The sequence below is a fragment of the Pinus tabuliformis genome, chromosome Q, assembly GCF_031772625.1.
Source record: "Pinus tabuliformis cultivar Carrire ecotype Pingquan chromosome Q, CPIR1, whole genome shotgun sequence".
Lineage (NCBI taxonomy): Eukaryota > Viridiplantae > Streptophyta > Pinopsida > Pinales > Pinaceae > Pinus > Pinus tabuliformis.
The window spans coordinates 561,379,079-561,402,503 of record NC_142296.1 but is presented as its reverse complement, the minus strand read 5'-3'; positions in this window follow the sequence as shown (position 1 = coordinate 561,402,503).

Sequence of the window (23,425 nt, the reverse complement as noted above, 5' to 3'; positions counted from 1 at the left end):
TTAGACAAAGAGTTCGCCATTTGGGAAAATAAGAACAGCAAAGCCTATGCATTAATTGCAACATCTGTAAGTGAAGAGGTGAGTCGCCATATTTCGCCATTTTCAACTGCTTTCGAAGCCTTACAAAAGTTGAAAGAACTCTATGACTCACATTCTACACTTGAAGTTGTTCAACTCATGATTAAGCTCTTCACTCTTGAGTTACAAAATAATGATCCTCTTGCTCTTGCATTTGAAGTAAAATTTATAATGCATGATATCAAAGCCACTAAGGTTGAATTGGATATTCCTCTTATCGCTTTTCTCAAGGCACTTTATCCTACTTACTCCAGTTATCTTGAGTCATTGCAAGCAAATGGAAATCTCAAAGATATTACCTTTGACTCTCTTGTGAAAAAATTTGCTGAAAGAGAGAAAGCTTTTGGAAAGAAGACAACGCCTGAATCTTCTGAAGACACTGTGTGTGTTACACAACAATTTGTCACCGTCCCTGCTACCCCTCTCCCGCATCTTGGAGGACTCATTCCGGGACCTATGAGAAGTGACATGGCCTACAAACACTTGCATTGCATTCCTCTGAACATGAGCTTTATTTGCCCTGAAGACATCTCCTGCTAAAAAACCCTAAAAATAGCCCTTTTTCCATTGGCGCGGTTCCATAGTGTAGCCCTTGCGCCAATGGGGAAATCCTCCAAAGAGGGCGCGCCAGTTGGCGCTCTGTCACAGAGTCGCACCCGCGCCAACCATAATCAGTGGTGTTTTTTAACAAACAAACGGTGGAAGTTTCATCCTAACAAATTCCTGGACTGAATCTATCTTGAGTTGGGTGGGTTGGCTACGGATTTCCATAGAGAGGAAGTGGTTTGCCACCTCTCATGGAAGCTTCCTTGATGATATGGCCAATCCCATGATTATTGGTGATGATCCCAACTCCCCTTCCTCCATTTATAAAAGCTTGCCCATTTCCTTTGGAAGCTAATTTTTGGAGTTGGATAGTTAGAGAGTTGGATAGTTTTAGTTTCCAGAGATTCAGAATTCCAAATTCCCAAGAGCTTCATGCTACAAGAGCTTTCTTGATTCCCTTAAGGCCAAATCCAAGAAAGGAGATTATTGTCCAAGATCCAAAGAGAGAGAGGCTTGTCCTTATTCCCGATAGGCTTTGCGAGACATGTGCTGCTGACCCGCCAAAGGAGAATCCAGCGTCAGAACTTTGGTTGTATTCTTCTTTGATTGATTATTAATGAACGACTATTGGTTATGGTTCCACTCTTGTTATTATTTGTGATGATGATGACGTATGTCCTTTCTGACTGACATATAGTTGCATATGCTGGATTTTATGCTTGTGTTTGTGTTGTTCTTTGCATGTGCAGGTGTCTATTCACGGAGATCGTGAGGATTGTGATCTGCCGGAGCAAAGGAACGGGAGCACTACCTCTTCTACAAGCACTAGCGTTGGAATCCAGGTAGGCCTTTATCACTGGTCTATTAATTTTCAATTAGGAACTTGCGCTGTAGCATTGCATGATTGTTGCTAGACCCGGTCTGGGCTAGTAGGGATCGCCTCTGTCCGCAGAGGGGATTTACCTCCTCAACAATTTGGCATTCTTTTCATGTTTAAAGAGTCAGAAAAGAGCAGAAAGATGACTCCATAATGACTTTTTCGTATATTTACCGAGTTCAAAAAAGTATAAAATACAACTCGTTTCACCGTCTAAGTCGCATAAAAACCTGTCGCTGCACAAAAACAAGTGTAAAATCCATTTTCGACAAAAATATATTAAAATATTCTTAAAAAATGACTTTTAAAAACCTATTTTGAGTTAAAAAAGCCATAAATATGTAAAAATGGTAAAAATCAAATTTACTTTTTACTTTTACCTCATTGGAGAGCGGTAGTAGTGCTTTCGGTGTGCGATCTTCGGGTGACGATTGCGACAAATCCGTGCGACCATTCGGAGCGCCTTCAGTTCCAGGTAAGAGGAACCTTCTCATACTTCATTTTAGTCCATTTTTTAGTCATTTTTGCTTGCTCCATCGACCTCTGTGGAGGGAAATTGAAAAACTAGGGCTGCGCCCATTAGCGCGGGTATCGGGCACGGACCCGCGCCAATGGGACTTTTCACTCCAAAGGCCCGTGCCAATGGGTGCGACTGTTTTAAAAACAGTCGCGCCAACGGTCGAGCGTATTTGTTTTTCAAATTTCAACATTTTTAAATGTTTTAAATGCATTTCCTAGCCTACCAGAGATCTAATCAAGGTTGTTTTGATCATGTGGATGCAGACAACCAGCCAAAATGGTGATGGTAAATAACACCGCCTTGAGTGTTAGATCCTCAATGGTGGCAATATCCACCTTTGGACTCCCAGATCCGAAGTGTGCCCCTGGGCACACCCGTTCCATCACCTCACCCATCTCCTCACCAGATGGTCTGCTCCCTGTTAATATGGGCACCGGCCCCCTGCATGACAATCCTGTGATGAAATAGATGTCAGAAACATCCAGTTCCAACACTTGATCTCGTATACGGAACACTTGTTCGTTTTCGTCCCACAGATTGATCAAGTACTGCAAGAGCTCAGGTAAATTGTTGAGGAGGTAAATCCCCTCTACGGACAGAGGCGATCCCTACTAGCCCAGACCGGGTCTAGCAACAATCATGCAACGCTACAGCGCAAGTTCCTAATTGCAAATTAATAGATCAGTGATAAAGGCCTACCTGGATTCCAACGCTAGTGCTTGTAGAAGAGGTAGTGCTCTCGTTCCTTTGCTCCGGCAAATCACAATCCTCACGATCTCCGTGAATAGACACCTGCACATGCAAAGAACGACACAAACACAAGCATAAAATCCAGCATATGCAACTATATGTCAGTCAGAAAGGACATAACTCATCATCATCACAAATAATAACAAGAGTGAAACCATAACCAATAGTCATTCATTAATAATCAATCAAAGAAGAATACAACCAAAGTTCGGACGTTGGATTCTCCTTTGGCGGGTCAGCAGCACATGTCTCGCAAAGCCTGTCGGGAATAAGGACAAGCCTCTCTCTCTTTGGATCTTGGACATTAATCTCCTTTCTTGGATTTGGCCTTAAGGGAATCAAGAAAGCTCTTGCAGCATGAAGCTCTTGGGAATTTGGAATTCTGAATCTCTGGAAACTAAAACTATCCAACTCTCTAACTATCCAACTCCAAAAACTAGCTTCCAAAGGAAATGGGCAAGCTTTTATAAATGGAGGAAGGGGAGTTGGGATCATCACCAATAATCATGGGATTGGCCATATCATCAAGGAAGCTTCCATGAGAGGTGGCAAACCACTTCCTCTCTATGGAAATCCGTAGCCAACCCACCCAACTCAAGATAGATTCAGTCCAGGAATTTGTTAGGATGAAACTTCCGTCGTTTGTTTGTTAAAAAACACCATTGATTATGGTTGGCGCGGGTGCGACTCTGTGACAGAGTGCCAACTGGCGCGCCCTCTTTGGAGGATTTCCCCATTGGCGCGAGGGCTACACTATGGAACCGCGCCAATGGAAAAGGGCTATTTTTAGGGTTTTTTAGCAGGAGATGTCTTCAGGGCAAATAAAGCTCATGTTCAGAGGAATGCAATGCAAGTGTTTGTAGGCCATGTCACTTCTCATAGGTCCCGGAATGAGTCCTCCAAGATGTGGGAGAGGGGTAGCAGGGACGGTGACAAATTGCTGTGTAACAGATGCCCCCTAAAGCATGAGGCCCGAGAGAGAGAGGGGTGAAATGCTTTATGAGAACATGTCCAACCGAAAAAACTGCCGCCAGAAAACCTGCGTGGAGAAGTAAAACTGATATTTCAAATACATGATATGTGTGGTATGGGCGCAGCCATCCATAGCAGAGTACATAATAACCCAGATCCAAGGTATGGGCGCAGCCATCCAGCGAGGATCAATGAATAGACTCAGGCATGGTCGCAGCCATCTAGTGAATGAGTCATGTAATAATCATAATAATCCACAAAATCGCAGCCTGGACCCCAACAGACAAAATCCAGGGTCTTGCGCTCCATCTCGACCCGAACAAAGTACAAGTTCAAGCATGCGAATATAGGAGTCGAAGTCGAACATGCAGGAACATCATCTGATTACCAGCCAATGGTGAAAGTTGTTAACAGATGCAAGAGGTACCACCAATAATGACAATGGCCCTCAAGGTACTATAGGTACAATCTACGGTGTGCGAATCAGTGAGCCAGCGTCGAACACCCGTAGAATCATTCGATCGGAGGCCAATGATGAAAACCTCGCGTTGAACGCGAAGAACCTGCCATTGAGGCATGCAGGCTCCAAGGCACCAGAAGGGAGTCTCTAGATCAACTTCCTGGATAATGAGCTGAAGTCGATAGGAAGTGACCTTGATCGAAGGTGGGCCATAGTGTTTCCCACATCATCGACGCGAGACAGAGGAAGATAATGTTTTTGTGAATCAGGATCATATGAGTTATCAGAGGGAGGTTGATATTTTGCAGAGGTCAACTTCTCTTGAACATATCAGTGGCACAACAGTGGACTTGGTAGTATTTGACATCAATCGATCAGAGGTCATGGCGACAAGGAAAAGAGCAGATGAGAGGTCAAACAGGATCACCCAAACCCATGGAGGCAAGTGAAAAACAAGATGAGATGTCCCCACCCAGACACGAATGCAGACAAGTGCCATGTTCAAGAGCGACATACTGCCGACACGACAACGATTGTGGTTCCATTTTCCCCACCATTTCTGGCGAGTACCCCAGTTATTTTTATCAACAAGCTTGACGGGGATAGCATATGCTTGTAAGCGTCATTTCGATGGAATCCAATGTCATCAAGTTTTAACGAGCCTGACAAAGGAAGAACTCGGCGTCTTTTCATGTTTAGAGAGTTTGAAAAGACAACAGAAAAGTAAACTTTGGGGGTGTCCTTTTTCGTAAAGTTGTGTCTTTCGAGCCCGAAAAAGTATAAAACGATGCTCGAAAGAACCGCCCGACCATTATGATCGAGGAGTACTTTTCATGATTAGTGACTTCGACCTGAAAAAGTAAAAAAGTGACCGAAATCACGTCGTTTCGTAACCGTTAACGAGCCTGAAACGACAAGGGCCCGACGATCTTTTCGTCTTTACACGGTCGGAAAAGAGTTTAAAGATGACTGCCTCTCATTTACGTTTAGCGAGTCGAGAGGAATAACTCGGCATTCTTTTCATGTTTAGAGAGTCAGAAAAGAGCAGAAAGATGACTCCATAATGACTTTTTCGTATATTTACCGAGTTCGAAAAAGTATAAAATACAACTCGTTTCACCGTCTAAGTCGCATAAAAACCTGTCGCTGCACAAAAACAAGTGTAAAATCCATTTTCGACAAAAATATATTAAAATATTCTTAAAAAATGACTTTTAAAAACCTATTTTGAGTTTAAAAAGCCATAAATATGTCAAAATGGTAAAAATCAAATTTACTTTTTACTTTTACCTCATTGGAGAGCGACAGTAGTGCTTTTGGTGTGCGATCTTCGGGTGACGATTGCGACAAATCCGTGCGACCATTCGGAGCGCCGTCAGTTCCAGGTAAGAGGCACCTTCTCATACTTCATTTTAGTCCATTTTTTAGTCGTTTTTGCTTGCTCCATCGACCTCTGTGGAGGGAATTTGAAAAACTAGGGCTGCACCCATTGGCGCGGGTATCGGGCACGGACCCACGCCAATGGGACTTTTCACTCCAAAGGCCCGCGCCAACGGCCGAGCGTATTTGTTTTTCAAATTTCAACATTTTTAAATGTTTTAAATGCATTTCCTAGCCTACCAGAGATCTAATCAAGGTTGTTTTGATCATGTGGATGCAGACAACCAGGCAAAATGGTGGTTAAATGGAAAGAGAGGGAGCATGATAGAGTGGATGAATTGGCCATGGAGGATGAAGCCTGCATGGATGCCCTCAGGAATTGCGGGCTGAAAAAATTCTTCTTGACCTCTTACTTATGAGCTCAACCTGAGCTCTTGTAGTACTTGATCAATCTGTGGGACGAAAACGAGCAAGTGTTTCGTATACGAGATCAAGTGTTGGAACTGGATGTTTCTGACATCTATTTCATCACGGGATTGTCACGCAGGGGGCTGGTGCCCATATTAACAGGGAGCGGACCATCTGGTGAGAATATGGGTGAGGTGATGGAACGGGTGTGCCTAGGGGCACAATTCGGATCCGGGAGTGCAAAGGTGGATATTACCACCATTGAGGATCTAACACTCAAGGCGGTGTTATTTACCATCACACGGGCTGCGGGGGCGCAGGCACCCCACGAGGCAACAAAAAACCAACTCATACTGGCCACAGAGTGTCTGAATCCCACTATTTTTTATTGGGCCACAGCAGTGACTGCAAACATGAAAAGACAGCTTACGAAATGTAAGCGAGGCAAACTGAAACAGTTTGGCTACGATTCTATCCTGGTATCGTTCATTCTAGAACGATTACCAGTCTTCCAAGGCCAAGGGGCCGTAGTAGCTGATCCAGTACCACGGGAGCCAAGAATGGCTCGCTGGACAACATTGATGCCCAGAGGGGGAGGAGGCCAACAGATGTCTTGGAGGCCAGAGTTCTTTGGGTGGCTCCGTCGCCAGCTGATCGTGGTCGAGGATTGGCCGTATGCAAGGACTGACTTCACAGGTGACCCGGATCTCCCACTGCCAGAGGGAGATGAGTGGGATGAGGAGCTGGGTATGACCTCTTTTTGATTTTATTTGTTATGATTTTTTTTGTTAATACATGTTCGTTCTAACAACAGTTATATGTGTATGCAGATGTTGGCCCAGAGAGACCAGCCGGCATGTCCCCTATTTCGCGGAGAAACCAGCCTGCAGCTGACCCTCAGGAAGAGGGTGCCGAGGGAGGGGAGCTGATCCAGAACCTCGAGGGAATTGCTCGGGGGATTCTGGATTATGCCCGGCTGGCGGATGTCCCACTAGCATATCAGAGGCATACAGTGGGAGTGCCCAGTCGCATCCACCGTCTCTTGAGACGCCTAGTGCGTGCGGTGACGTGCTATCATGAGCACCACAGGGATTAGACACCTAGGTTTATTTTTATGCATATTTTTTGAGAGACATGTCGTCTCCGAATGTATTAAGATGAACATGTATTATTTTTTGATCTATGTGATGCACGTTGTGCAAACATTTCGACACACATATATATATACATATGCCTATTTTGGATGGATCTTTTACATGTGATGATGTTTTTTATATGCCATGCAGATGTCTAACACAAATGTAATCTAATGTATCAGTTGCATAACAAACAACCCAATGCGAAATGTATTTAATCACATATTTTATTTTTACGCAAGCTTAAAAGCACACATGACAACACATATGCAAACTATTCTTGGAAATGGATTTTATTTTTAAGCAAGCTTAAAAGCACACACATGCAAACTATGCTTGAAAACAAGGGAAAATGGGCGTGCGCCCCAGCGTGATGTCTCAATTCGAGGTACATGACCCCCAAGCTTTAGTCCATTGAAAATGGAGTGAAGGTTGACAATAGTTTGATCGCACTCGAATTGAACGAGCTGATGTTTCATTATTTTAACGAGGTTGACACATTTAAAAGAACTATCCTCGTGACACCTAGTTTCATTTGTTAAGGAGCTTGACATAGGAAAGGAACTATGCTCCAACCAGACCCAGTTTCATTTTTTAAGGAGCTTGACGTAGGAAAGGAACTATGCTTCGACCAGACCTAGTTTCATTTTTTAAGGAGCTTGACATAGGAAACGAACTATGCTCCGAACGAACTTCATCATAATGAACAGGAAGTCGTTGCTTCCAAGAGTGTCACTCCCGGTGGAAGAAAAACATCTTGAAAGTCAGGACCCAATGCCCCCAGGACATCATGCACGACAGCATCATCACTGGATACAGGCACGGGATAAGTAGCCACGTAGTTGACCTGCGGTGGGGTAGATACAACCGGTGGATAAAAACCAGGAGGGGATGGCAACTGCGCAGGAGGCACTGAGGGACTAAAGAACGATAATTGATCGATAGTCACGATTCTTCCGTCGTGTGGAAAGAAAACCACATAGAAAAGCAAAGAGACAAGGGCCCCCATGGCATAAACATAGTCACAGCCAAGGAGAAGACTGAAATCTAAAGCACCTTGGGTAACCAGTACGTCTATATAGAAGGTTTTGCCTCCCAAAGTAACAGGAAACTTCGGGAGGATCCCTAACGGTTGACTGGTTCCTCCGTCAAATTCCAACAGATTCTGTGCGACCGGCACAAGCTGTGGGGAGCCCAAAGCTTGCCAAGTAGTGAAAGGCATAAGACTGACAGATGCACCCTCATCCAAGACAGTGCCAGGTACTACCTTATCATAGGCATGTACTGTAATCTGGAAAGGCACATGGGGTGGAAGGTGAAATGTAGTCAAATGACTCCAGTCGAAGGAAACGACTGAACTACTTGGTGGGGGAATCGTATGATTACCCCCCTGCTCTACAGGAGCCGAAGGAGGACCCCCTTGATCAGCTAAGACAGGAGAGTCGTTTTCAAACTCTGGAGGATCTGATGAGACGAGAAGAACATGAGCAGTAGAATCATGATGCTCGTCCGGAACAGAGTAATCAACAGGTGGTGAACCCAAGTCGACACTCTCTCCGATCAATGGTTGGTCTGGAGCAGGCTTGGCATAGCCAGGTTCGGAAGGAGGAGGACAGACAAGAGAAGAATCTAAGTCGATCTCTTTGTCCACAGGGAGGGGGTCAGAAGAGAGCCTCTGATAACCAATAGGAAGTTGGGGTGAAGAAGCTGTAAGACTTTCCAAAACAGCGGAAGCTTTATCCATGAGTGGACAAAGGTGAAGGGGATGGTTGCCTTCACATAGTCTACAGGGGATTCGAATCTTCCCTTTCTTCTGAATGTTGTCAGTTGATAGGGTGGCATCGCCATGAGCTTTAGAGGATGATGAGGGACGAGCCGGATCGCGAGACCATACTTCTAGGATCCTGGGAATACCAGGACAATCATGAAGAAGATGGTCACCCTTGCACAACTTACAAGGAAACTTAACCTTCCGCGGGGGGGCGGAAGGTGTTTCAACCTGGGATGGATTTGGAGCAGTAGCTGCACTTTTAGCCTCTCGCTTATGAGACTTCTTCTTCTTCGTCTTCTTCTTCTTCTTCTTAGCCACCTGGTTACTTGAATCCAGACTTTCACCAGGCGAAGTAGAAGATGAGGACGCAGAAACAGGCAAAGAAGGGGAGAGGTCCACCTTGGAATCAACATGATGTTGTTCAGGTGGAGGAACTGATTGACCAGTAGTTGAGACATTAGAGACCACAGAGGTTGAGAACAACCAAACAGGCAACCCGATGGTTAACCCAGGCAAGGACAAAGTTGCCATATACGGAGCACCGACATTTCCAAAAGAAGGAAATGGACTAGGGTTTCCATCTGGGGGAAAACCTTGGCTGGTAGACTCGGGGAAGGTTTCCATTGAAAACAAGAAAGAACCCTACTCAAGCTAACGCAAACAAGATCTAACAGGGTAGATGTGAACGTAGTCGAATAAATTTTAAGACACAAGGACATAACTTGACCTTTTCATCTTTAAAGAGTCGAGAAAAGGACAAAAAGATGACTCTAGTCACCTTCGAATGTTTAATGAGCCTGAAGTGACAAGTGCTCAAATGGACCTTTTCTTTTAGGGAGTCCGAAAAGGAACGAAAGTGACTACTCTGGAGAAACTAGGCAAAAGGTTTACCAGACAACCCGTAAAACTGCATATACACCTTGGCAATCATATGAAAACCAAGGACTTTCCGTATGGCAGTCAATCTTCCCGAATGTTGTGTTCGGTGCGTTACGGCTTGTAAGGCGGCAGACACGGCTTCCTATGGATAAAGGATGATAACCTAGTGGGGTCTCCCCATATACTCGACGGTACGTGGGAGCTCAAATCCGTGCTAGACCACTATTGAGTCACGGAAGGAGGAATCACCCACAAAAGTGACTAGGTTTAACGACGCCGGAGCACGTCTCTAGCCTAGACCTCTAAATGTGTGTGTTATGTTCCAATGCGTTGTTAGATTCATTCAGTTCATTTTAAAGTTGATCTTGGATTATGTTTCAGTTTTCAGGCCTTACCGTATGTAATGTCTCAAAATTTCCTAAATGCAAACTATATGCCACAATATATCATTTCATTCGATGAATGCTAGCTACGAGAGAGTTGAGAGCTTTCACACAAACAAAATGATCATAGAACAATCAACAATATCTCTAATGCAGCTAATGGAAATTAACAAACTTTTCTTCAAAGTCACTAATCACTAATAACAACGAAAAGCTCTAATTCACATTAACTAATCAAGAGCAAAAGAGATTTGTTTTTTTTCTTTAAAAATTGATGGCAAGATGCACTAAACAAACTTTGAGAAATGATAACAAAAGAGTAAAAACACAAATTTCACTCAATGCAAACACAATCAGATCCCTAAATGCCAAAGCAGTCCTTCAAAAACGAGAAAAGTCCCAAAGACACAAATGAGCCGTGTAATCTAGGCCCAAAACGAAACAAAGCGGAGTTCAAGTGAAAAAGAGGTAGGTCACTCAAACAATGCAATGAAACGATTAACAACCACTAAACGAGTGCAAGGGAGCGATCAGAAAGTCGACTGGACCAATAGAAGACCAAAACTCCTAAGGAAGGCTCGACACACAAAGCCACTAGATGCCCTAGGGCTAGAAACGTGAAATCGATAGAAAATGGCAAACACCCAAAGGGTAAAGGTTAAAGCCAGTCAAACAAGACTCCAACACACTCAAGCAGTCGAAAAAAGGTACCCAGAACAAAAACCAAGCTCAGGAGGCTCAAAAACAAGCAAACTTCAAAAGTTCCCAGGCCTGGCGCGACTGTCAGGCTGCAACTAGCGCCTTTTAATGATTGGCACGGGTTGTATATGAGCAACTAGCGCCAATTGGCGCGACTGTTACGCTATAAAAGCGCGCCAGTAAAGTTTGCTATGCCAAAATAAAAAATAAGCGATCCAAAGCTAGGCCAACAATAACCAGGTAAACCAAGAGGCGAGAAACAGCAAAAGAACTCAACCCAGAAGGCTAACCAAGTAGGTAAAAACCAGGAAACAACCAAAAAGCAAGACAAGCTCCCTAGTGGAGTCGCCAAATTGTTGAGGAGGTAAATCCCCTCTACGGACAGATGCAATCCCTACTAGCCCAGACCGGGTCTAGCAACAATCATGCAACGCTACAGTGCAAGTTCCTGATTGCAAATTAATAGACCAGTGATAAAGGCCTACCTGGATTCCAACGTTAGTGCTTGTAGAAGAGGTAGTGCTCCCGTTCCTTTGCTCCGGCAGATCACAATCCTCACGATCTTCGTGAATAGACACCTGCACATGCAAAGAACGACACAAACACAAGCACAAAATCCAGCATATGCAACTATATGTCAGTCAGAAAGGACATAACTCATCATCATCACAAATAATAACAAGAGTGGAACCATAACCAATAGTCGTTCATTAATAATCAATCAAAGAAGAATACAACCAAAGTTCTGATGTTGGATTCTCCTTTGGCGGGTCAGCAGCACATGTCTCACAAAGCCTGTCAGGAATAAGGACAAGCCTCTCTCTCTTTGGATCTTGGACAATAATCTCCCTGCTTGGATTTGGCCTTAAGGGAATCAAGAAAGCTCTTGCAGCATGAAGCTCTTGGGAATTTGGAATTCTGAATCTCTGGAAACTAAAACTATCCAACTCTCTAACTATCCAACTCCAAAAACTAGCTTCCAAAGGAAATGGGCAAGCTTTTATAAATGGAGGAAGGGGAGTTGGGATCATCACCAATAATCATGGGATTCGCCATATCATCAAGGAAGCTTCCATGAGAGGTGGCAAACCACTTCCTCTCTATGGAAATCCGTAGCCAACCCACCCAAATCAAGATAGATTCAGTCCAGGAATTTGTTAGGATGAAACTTCCATCGTTTGTTTGTTAAAAAACACCACTAATTATGGTTGGCACGGGTGTGACTCTATGACAGAGCGCCAACTGGCGTGCCCTCTTTGGAGGATTTCCCCATTGGCGCGAGGGATACACTATGGAAGCGCACCAATGGAAAAAGGGCTATTTTTAGGGTTTTTTAGCAGGAGATGTCTTCAGGGAAAATAAAGCTCATGTTCAGAGGAATGCAATGCAAGTGTTTGTAGGCCATGTCACTTCTCATAGGTCCCGGAATGAGTCCTCCAAGATGCGGGAGAGGGGTAGCAGGGACGGTGACAAATTGCTATGTAACTGTGTGCCTTGCTCATAAAGAAAAGAATATTAGCCAAGATTATTCCAGAGGAAGAGGTGGTTGAAGAGGAAGAGGAAGATATTTCAGAGGCAGGGGGGGCAGACACTCTTAAGGAAAAGAGTCAGATTTGCATTGCATACGCTACAAAAGAAATGGATCACATGATGCCTCTACCTGCAAGTTACCTTGGGACAAATTTAAGTAGCAAAGAAATCAACCCAAAGGTAAAACTAATGACATAGATAAAGGTAAAGCACCTGAATCCACTCATTATGTTGTGGCACAATGTAATATTAGAGTAAATGAAGACTTATTTAATGCTTCACTTGCTTCTTGGAAAAATGATTGGTTGCTTGATTCAGAAGCAACTTGCCACATGACTCATAGAAAATATTTTTTCAAGAATTTACTGACAATGTTAATGGAGTAGTATACTTTGCAGACCAATCAAAAATCAAGCCATCAGGGCTTGGCACAATCAAGCTTAAATTGCCTGGTCTTCCAGACTTCCTTTTGCATCATATTCTATATCTCCCACAGCTGAAGAGAAACTTGTTGTCCTTGGTCCACATCCGCCAGCAAGGTCACTCCATTCATATGTTTGATGGCAAGCTTGAGGTGAGAAAAGCATCTGACCACTCACTTGTCATGAGGGGAATAGAAGAAAAAAGGCTTCTCAAGCTGCAAGGTACCTCTGCTCGTGCACAAAATTTCTCATACAATTCTCATATGAAGAAGGTACACTTCCATCAAGCTTATTATGTCATGCTAGATTTGGACATTTGAACTATGACAGGCTCCACTTGTTGAAGAAAAATGGTGTTGCTGGTTTGCCTACAATTCCTAGGAAACTTAAGCAATGTGATGCTTGCATTCTAGGAAAGCATAGCAAACAGTCTTTTCATGATTCACATTCAAGAGCACATAGAAAACTTGAACTCATTCATTTAGATTTATGTGGTCTAATGCTTGTTCCTTTTGTAAATGGAAATAAATATATGATGACATTTATTGATGACTACACCAGAATGTGTTGGGTTTATTTATTGAATAACAAATTTGATGCTTTTCAAACATTCAAGAACTTTCATAAATGGATTGAAAATGATGCACAATCTCATATTGGTTCTATTCGCACTGATAATGGAAAAGAATACACTTCAAATGAATTTGAAAACTATCTTCGCCAACAGGGGATCAAATATCAAACAACTGTGCCTTATAATCCCCAATAGAACGGTGTAGCTGAAAGAATGAATAAGACAATCTTAAATATGGTGCGCTCCATGATGTTTTTCAAAAATGTAAAGTTGATGTTTTGGGCTGATGCAGTTCTATGTGTTGTATATATAAAGAATAGATGTCCATCTAATGCTATTAGAAACAAGACTCCATATGAAATGTGATATGGGCACATTCCTTCGGTAAAGCATCTTAGGGTCTTTGGTTCCACCTGTTATGCCTTGATACCAAAGGTACATAGAAACAAAATTGGTGCAAGAAGTCGTAAGTGTATCTTCCTAGGGTATTCAAACACCTCCAAAGAATACCATCTCTATGATGAAGTCAATCAAAATTTTGTTGTATCTAGAGATGTAATCTTTCTTGAATTATCCAAAACTGACAATGTTGTTGAGCGGCAACTTGATCGCTTGGATAGATTCGCAAATGAAAAATAATTTCAAGAATTTGATAATCAGATTCCATGTCTTAAAGGGGGGATTCCTATACTAGATCAACATGTGGAATCTTCTTCTGAAGAACTCTCTCCCCCGCATGAAACTCCAACAACGGATGATGCTTTAAGTGATGTGATTAATAGAATTGGGAGACTCAATCTTGATTCAGTCCCAACTCAATCAATGGAGCAGCCTGGACCATCTGAGAAAGGTCCCCCAAAGTGGCTGATAAAGACACTTGAAAGTGTTCATCCTGATGAGGTTGGAAAGACAGGAACTAGAAATTCAAACAGGAAAAATGGAGGTGACGTAGATGACTTTGATTCACTTGTTGATATGGATGTTTCTTATGATTGTGAATTGAATTTGTCTACAGATTTCGAACCAACTTCCTTCAAAGAAGTTGCTTATGATGAATGGAAAGAAGCAATGCAAAAGGAGTATGATGGCCTGATAAAGAATGGCACTTGGAAGTTGGTTGATCCTCCATTAGGAACCAAACCAATTGGCTGCAAGTGAGTCTACAAGAACAAGTATAAAGTTGATGGCTCACTTGACAAGCACAAAGCCAGGCTTGTGTCAAAAGGTTTTGCATAGAAGGAAAGGGTCGATTATGAGGAGACTTTTTCCTCCACAGTAAAATGGGCTACCATCTGGACACCCTTTTCCCTAACAGCTCAGAATGATTGGAAAGTCCATCAAATGGATGTAAAAAACTGCTTTCTTGAATGGAGATCTAAACGAGAATGTTTTTATGTCCCAGCCTAAAGGATTTATTGTGAAAGGACATGAGCATAAAGTATGCAAACTTGTGAAATCCTTGTATGGCCTCAAACAATCACCGCGAGCCTGGTACGAAAAACTAATCTGAGCATCTTCTGAAACTCAATTTCAAACATTATGATCTTAATGATGCAACTTTATTTGTCAAGAAAGTTGGAAAAACAGTTGTATATCTTGTGGTATATGTAGATGATCTTTTGATGACAGGGAACAACGAAAGCTACATTGCATCCATAAAGAAAATTGAAGAAAGGTTTTGAAATGACTGATTTGGGCTATGTTCATTACTATCTTGGTATTGAAGTAACTCAACATCCTAAGTCCACATTCCTTTCCCAAAAGAAGTACATTGGAGATCTGTTGAACAAGTTTGGCATGATAGAATGCAATCCTCTTACTACTCCAATGGAACTGTTAGCTCTACTATAAGATTAAGCTTTTGATGGGTAAAAAGCAGGTTTGGCAGTGCAAGTTGTGCTTTCAGGAGGTTCGCAGAAGTTGGTTTCATCTCCCCCTTCATTCTCCTTCATTTTCCTTTAAACCCCTTTATCTCTGTTTTTCTCTCAAAACCCCGTTTAAGCTACCCTCCACCTCGTTCATCCTCATTTCTTCTTTTTCCCGCAGGTCATTCATTTAAAATCACATGCAAAGGTTTTTTGTTTTAGCCCGAGCGTAGAGTTAAAATGGTCATATGATCATTTCCTCATAACACTAAGCTTTAATAAAACCCCGGCCCGCAGCTTTACCTGTCACATCACATCCACTAAACATATGATTGGATCCCGCCGTCTGATCACGCCCGCCTTATCATCTGACGCTTTTCGCTAGCCCTCTCACCGCAAGCCGCGCACGCGATAGCCCATCAAGAAAGCAATTTCCTGCCGGACCTACCTGCCACGCGTCGCAACCTGACTGGATCGCTCCTCCATGTACCAAAACCACCACAGCTCCCGTGAGCGGTGCGGGGAAACCGCTTACCGCCCACATGTATGACTCCCGCCCGTTAACCATCCCGCAGCTTCCGCGCCCGTCCACCGTCCGATCGTCCATCTTGCGATCCGACGGTCCTCGATCTCCCTGCTCCCCTGTCTTCCGATAGCTTCCGTAATCCAATCTCCGCCGTCCGATTTTCCAGATCTAACGGCTAGTATTCCATCATGCTTCCATTTTTCCCCAACGCTGCCCACCAACAGATCTCGGTCGTCCGTCTGATCTATCCAATGGCTAGCATTCTTTCTCAACTCCTAGTTCATTTTCAATGCAATTTTCGTGTTTTTTGGCGGTCCTGTGCACCCGAAGGAGGAAGGAGACCGTGATCCAGCAATCTGCACATTAATTCCTCAGCTGCCACATTCAAAGAATAGCACAGCCATGGACGAGAAGGACGATCCTCGAGCAGTTCAATGACTGCAGCAGTTATTGACATTCATTCAAATAATACTTCACCTGTTCAGGAAGGACAACAAAGTACCAGTAAATGTCAAATTGATCCATTAAAACAATCAAATTGTATCAAAGACCATACCTGATAGTAAATGTGGTTGGTGATCAGTTATGACCCCTCCATGCATAGGTTATGCAGAGAAATTTTGTAATCAACCTCCATATATACCCACAGATAGAATGTAAGAGGGTTGATGAATGTTATCTTGATGTAAGCTTCAACTTCTAGAGACTGTAACTACTGTGATACCTGCAGCTTCTGGTCTTCATTTTCAGCTAATGCAAGCTTCTTTTTCTGTTAATTGCTCACTTTCCACTTCTTCTTCTTTGTTCCGGGTTGTTCTTGTATGCATTTTTCATTTGCTCTTGATGTCTAGCAGTAGAGGGGCTGTCATCCCACCTCTTGTTAGAATCTGGTTGGTATTATTGAATATGTATGTAGTTTTCTGTTGTTTTAATGCCAAAGAGCTGTCATCCTGTCTGTGCATTAGGGAATAGATTTACAGACCTTTTAACTAGTTGCAGCTGGCCATCACAGGGTCCTATGCATCTGCTGGTGTGGTCAGCATTCTCCATCTTCACCTGTTCCTCAAATTGTGAGTAATTGGCGGTCTAAAGCCTTGTAGTCTGGGGGTGTTCACCCATGTCTGGGGTTAAGCATAGTAGAAGTGGTTATCTGGCTTGAATATGCATCATTCCTTCCATTCATCCACCATTTTCCAGCATTTTTGTTGAGTTTGTAATGTTCCTGAGCATCTCTAAGATACAACCTAGGAGAGTTTCTTGGGGTGATAACATTAATTGGTGTCGTTGCTGGGGAGAGAAGAATTGAAGCTTAGCTTCCCTAGGAGAACAACACAGTTTCAAGCTTTAATGATAGACAAGGTTTGAACACAGTTTCTGGTTGTAATCATCTATCTGGCGACTCCATTAGAGGAAGACCAACCTTTGGTGACTCCACATTGAAGTTCTGGCTCAGTTTGTGAGACATACTCGAAGAAATCCTCAGAAATCACCAGTTGAACCAGTGCCTGACCCTAAGAGGACTGTCAAATCGAAGAAAGCATCACAGAAAGGGGCATCAAGATCAGGTAAGCCTAAGAAATCTCATGCATCTCTGAAAGATAAAGTTATTGCTGAAGATATACAGTTTGAAGATTTAGAACTCAGCACTGTTAATAAGGAAATCCCTTCAGAGATTAATACAACCCCTTTGTCTGTTAGTTCCCCTTTGAATCTCAGCCCAAAGAAAACTTCCCATTCAGTCCAAAACATCGCTTTGTCTTTGCCATCCATCACATTATTTTACCATTCAATCTGCTAGTATTCTTCCACATATTCCAATTATGGCAGGACAGCAAGCACCCACGAAGATTGAGAGAATTGTTGCTGCTAGATATGGACCTTTAGTCTTGCCTGTTCCTTTAAATCCTATGCCTGTGGGAGAATATAAAAAATATATGCCTAAATGCACTGGAACAGAGGGAGTAACAACATAAGAGCACCTAGAAGCTTTTTACAGTTATACTGATAATTTAGATATAAGTGCAAATGATGTGTGGATGAGAGTTTTTGTCCAGAGCCTTGATGGAGAGGCTAGGAAGTGGTTCAGAGAATTACCCCAGAGATCTATAACTGATATTGAAGCATTAGATGATGCATTTTTGAAGCACTGGGGAGATAAAAAAGACTTGTTGTATTACCATACTGAGTTTGGTAATCTGAAGAGGGAAAATGGTGAATCTTTGCCTGAATTTAATAAAATATTTAATCGTATGTATAGTAAGATACCAGCTGAGGTAAAGCCTACTCCTACCTCTGCCAAACTCACTTATGCCAATGCTTTTGACTTTGATTTCTGCCTGTTATTGAGAGAAAGAAGATGTGCTACACTGGCAGACATGCAGGATGCAGCTCTAGAAGTAGAATCTAATATCATGGCTGCAAAAAAGCTCAAAAATCAAGCTAACAGAAGGAGGCAGAGAGGTCAGGCTTCTACTTCTTTTGCATCATATTCAAAGCCTAAATTAGACAAAATGACTAAGATGATAGAGTCATTGGCTACTGAAATTTCTAAGCTAAAGGTTGAGCAGAATTCAGGAAAAACAAGGCAGCATAACACATTTTCCCCAAGAAATCAGAATCCATTCAGAAGAGCAAATGAGCAGTTACAAATTATGCAGAGGGGTGAAGAATCAAAGGAGGAACAGAAAGTTAAAGCTCCCTTCCAAAATGTAGTCATGGAGGAGGAACAATTTGAAGAAGATGAGGATGAAATTCATTGCATGGAAGATAAAGGCAGCGCTGCATTTTTTACTTTGGCTACTTATGAAAAATCATTGCTGCAAGAACAAGACAGTCAGCAGTGGGATGGAGAAGTTGTCCTACAAACTGGTGAATAGAAAAGATATAATCTGAGATCAAATGCAAAAATTGTCAAAGAGAATCCTGCCCAAAGAGCTGTTGTCCAAACAGAGTCATAGAATACTAGGCAAAGAAGACCAGCAGCTAATCCAGTCATCCTCAAAGCTCCAGTTCAAGAGGTAAAAGGTTCTGATAAGTTATCATCTTCTTTCAGCTTTGAGTCAGAAGTTTAGAAATTGAAAATATCTGTGCCTCTGGTAGAGTTGGTGAAGAGTGAAGTATTTAGAAAGCCTATCCTTGAAGCTCTTGAGCTGGAAACTACACAAACCTCCACTGACTCTGTCAATTTGCAAGATGACAAGCCTGCCATTGTGCTTAGTCCCATGATTGAACCTACTGATAATAATTCTCCATCTTTTTATGTCTCCTTGACCATTCATGACAAAATCCTCCATAACTGCCTACTAGACACAGGGGCCAACCACAATTTAATGCCTAAAGCTGTCATGAAGAGTCAGGCCTTGACATCACCAGACCATACCATGATCTATTCTCTTTTGATTCAAGGAAAGTGAAATGCCTAGGATTAATCAAAGACCTGGCTATTACCTTAACTCAGCTGCCCATGAAGAGTATGATGATGGATATTGTGGTAGCAGATGTCCCTCCTAAGTTTGGCATGTTGTTGTCCAGAGGGTGGATTAAGAGACTAGGTGGGACATTACATAATGATCTATCTTATGCTACTGTCCCAGTGTTTGGAGGAGAAAGCAGGAGATTGTACAGAGAAGCACAGTTGGCATACATCATCAGTGATGAAAAGAATCCTACAAATCATCCCATATATGCAGTGGACACTGATTTTGGAGCATGTATTCTCCAAATAGAAGAATCTCAGAAGGCCTCAACACAGATCAGGAAACCAATAGTTCAGGCCAAAGAAGAGCAAGGAAGTCAGGTTTGGGAAATGTTCTTTGGTGGATTTCCAGGGAGACTGCAGGAGCAGGGGTGGTGCTAGTATCTCCACAACAAGAAACCATTCAGCTGTCTTTTAAGCTGGCTTTTCAAGTCACAAACAACATAGCAAAATATGAAGCTCTGTTGTTGGGCCTTAATGCAACAAAAGACAGAGGAATTGGAAGTATAAAGGTATTTGGAGATGCTGATTTGATCATTCAGCAAGTAAATAAAACATTTCAAGCAAAGAACCCAAGGCTGAAAGCATACAGAGATGAGGTATGGAGAATCAAATATTCTTTTGATTATTTTTGTATTTCATACATTCTTAGAGCCCAAAATCAGCTTGCTGATTCCCTTGCTGTTTCTACTAGTCTATTCAGCCCTCTAATGCCTCCCAGACTAGTTTATGAAGTCCAAATGAAGTATAGACCATCCTTGCCTGATAATGTCTACCATTGGAAAGTTTTTGATGATGATGATGAGATAAATAGGTTCCTTCAAGTCATTGATGAGTTTTCCGAAATGCAAATTGACCAAGAGAATGAATCCTTGTTAGAAAACCCCCAATCCCAGCCTAGAAATAAAATTGGTAAAGACAATATTGTCCAGCTTCCTAGCAACCATATTCCAAAGGGTCTAATCCCTCTTGAAAGACTGTTTGACCAGAATGATGTGCCTTACAACGCTGCCCAAAAAGAAGACCAATCTGCAGTTTGTAAGCATGATATAGGAAGCCCAGGTAAGCCAAGATACATACATTTGTCCACCCATTTGTCTGCTGATCAAAGTGTCGAATACTACAATTTAATGAAGCAGTTCGTTGATGTGTTTGCCTGGGAGTATAGTGATTTGAAAACATATGATAAGAAGATCATTCAGCATAAATTTCCTCTGGAGAAAGACACCATTCCTTTCAAACAGAAGCTGAGACCAATAAATCCGATGCTTCTTCCTCTAATTGAGAAAGAAATTAAAAAATTGTTGGCTGCCAAGATCATAGTCCCTCTCAGATATTCAAAATGGGTAGCTAATCTAGTGGTGGTGAGGAAGAAGAGTGGAGAAATCAGACTGTGTGTTGATTTCAGAAATTTGAACAAATTCTCTAAGAAAGATAACTATCCTTTACCCAAGATGGAGCATTTGCTGCAAAAGGTCTCAGGAGCCAAAGTAATGTCTTTCTTGGATGGTTTTTCAGGCTTTAATCAGATTGCTGTGAATCCAGATGATCAAGAGAAGACTGCATTTACCACTCCTTGGGGCACTTTTATGTATGCCAAGATGCCTTTTGGGTTGATGAATGCTGGAGCCACGTTTCAAAGAGCTATGGATATAGCATTTGTGGGAGAGAATAATAAATTTGTCCTCATCTACCTTGATGATATAACAGTTTACTCCGGCAGCCATCAAAATCATTTGCAGCATTTAAGAAAAGTGTTTCTAAAGTGCAGGAGGTTTGGAATTTCAGTCAATCCCAAAAAATCACAATTTTCTTTAGAAGAAGGCAAGCTGTTAGGACATGTTGTGTCTGTTGTAGGTGTCCGAATTGACCCAGAAAGAGTTAAAGAAATATAGACCTTGTCTATTCTTAGACCAAAGAAGGATATCCAATCCTTTCTGGGAAAAATTAATTTTGTGAGGAGGTTTATACCAAATTTTGATGAATATGTGAAGCATATTACCTCCATGTTAAAGAAAGGGGTAGAAATCAAGTGGACTGATATAGCAAGAAAATCATTTGAGTCTATCAAGAAAACCATTATGGAAGCTCCCACACTAAGCAACCCAGATTACAGCAAGGAGTTCCATATTTTCTCATTTGCCTCTAACGACACCATTGCAGTTGTTTTATTGCAGGCAGATGAAGAAGGTTCAGAACATCCAGTAGCGTTTTTCAGCAAGAACTTGAGGGATGCTGAACTGAGGTATGATATTATTGAAGGGCTTAACACAACCTGATGCTGATGGAAGAAGGCTAAATGGATTGCAAAGATGATAGAATTTAATATAGAGCTGAAGCCCACCAAGCTGGTCAGAGGTCAGGGGCTTGCCAAGTTATTGGCTGAAGAAAATTCCAGATCTTTAGACATTGATTTCTTGTGCACAATTGCAGAAAATGGTCAGGCAGAAGAAGAAAAAGTAGCTGAACCACAGAGAAGGCAGTTAGTGGCCGAGAATCTAGCTTCTTGTAATTGGTATGCCGAAATAATTAATTTCTTGCTGAAGCTAGAAATCCCTTCAGGATTTACTCAAAGTCAAGCTAGAACTTTAAAACTTAGAGCAGCTAAATATTGCATCAATGAAAATCTGCTCTACTGGAGGGATCCATCTGGAATATTTTTAAGGTGTCTGGACAAGGAACAGTCAAAAGAAGTTATGCAGCAGTTTCATTCTAGCATGTGTGGAGGACACCATTATTGGAAGACCACAGCCCATAAAATCCTGAGAGCTGGGTACTATTGGCCCACTTTATTTTCTGATGTATTTTCTTTTGTTAAATCTTGTGACAGGTGCCAAAGATTTGAAGGAAAACAACAGTTGAAGTCCCTACCCCTAAAACCAATTCAAGCAAAAGGACCTTTTCAGCAGTGGGGTTTGGATTTCATTGGAGAAATCAATCCACATTCTAGTGGCCAGTACAGATGGATATTAGTAGCTACTGATTATTTCACTAAGTGGATTGAAGCAGTCCCTACTAGGAAGGCTGATCATAATGTGGTCATGAAGTTTTTGATGGAGAATATCTTCAGCAAATTTGGTTGTCCACATAAATTAGTCACAGACAATGCAGCAGCCTTCAGGGCAAAAGAGCTGGTGGAAATGTGTGATTCAATGGGCATTAAACTTGTTCATTCCACCTCATATTATCCTCAAGGAAATGGTCTGGCAGAATCCTCTAATAAAAGTCTGATCATGATAATTAAAAAGCTGTTAGAGGAAAATAAAAAGAATTGGGATTCCAAGCTCAAGTATGCATTGTGGGCTGACAGAGTGACCATTAAGAAATCCACAGGGAATTCTCCTTTCAAGCTGGTGTATGGCACTGAAGTTGTATTCCCAATTCAACTAACTCTCCCTGTGGAAAAATTCCTTCAAGAAGAGCAGAATGAGGAAGAAGAAATGGCAAAGAGAATCACTGATTTGGCAGAGTTACATCATATTAGAGAACAGTTGGTTGAAAATGCTGCAGCACATCAAAGAAAGACCAAGGAAGCCTTTGACAAGAAGGCAAAAACAGATAATTTTCAGGTTGGTGACTTGGTTTTGAAGTGGGATGCACTAAAGGAAAAGAAAGGCAATCATGGGAAATTTGATGCTTTCTGGACAGGGCCTTTCATCATTTCACAGATTCAAGGGAACAACACCTTCATACTGAAAAGTATGGGAGGAGAAGCAGTTTTTGATGGCCCAGTTAATGGGCGGTTTTTGAAAGTTTATGTGATTTAAGGTCTTTGGCCTTAAAGGTTGTAAATATTGTGTTTTTATCAGTTTTAGTATAGGTGCAGTAGACTCCATGCCCAATGGAACACTAGGAATTTTGGCTAATTTGTTTTCAGCTGGAAGGCATTGATCTGTAGGTTCTTGAGACCTCACAGGGAGGCTCTCATCCCCAGAAGGAGCCAGTGTTAGCTCTGCTATAAGATTAAGCTTTTGATGGGTAAAAAGCAGGTTTGGCAGTGCAGGTTGTGCTTTCAGGAGGTTTGCAGAAGTTGGTTTCATCTCCCCCTTCATTCTCCTTCATTTTCCTTTAAACCCCTTTATCTCTGTTTTTCTCTCAAAACCCCGTTTAAGCCACCCTCCACCTCGTTCATCCTCATTTCTTCTTTTTCCCACGGGTCATTCATTTAAAATCA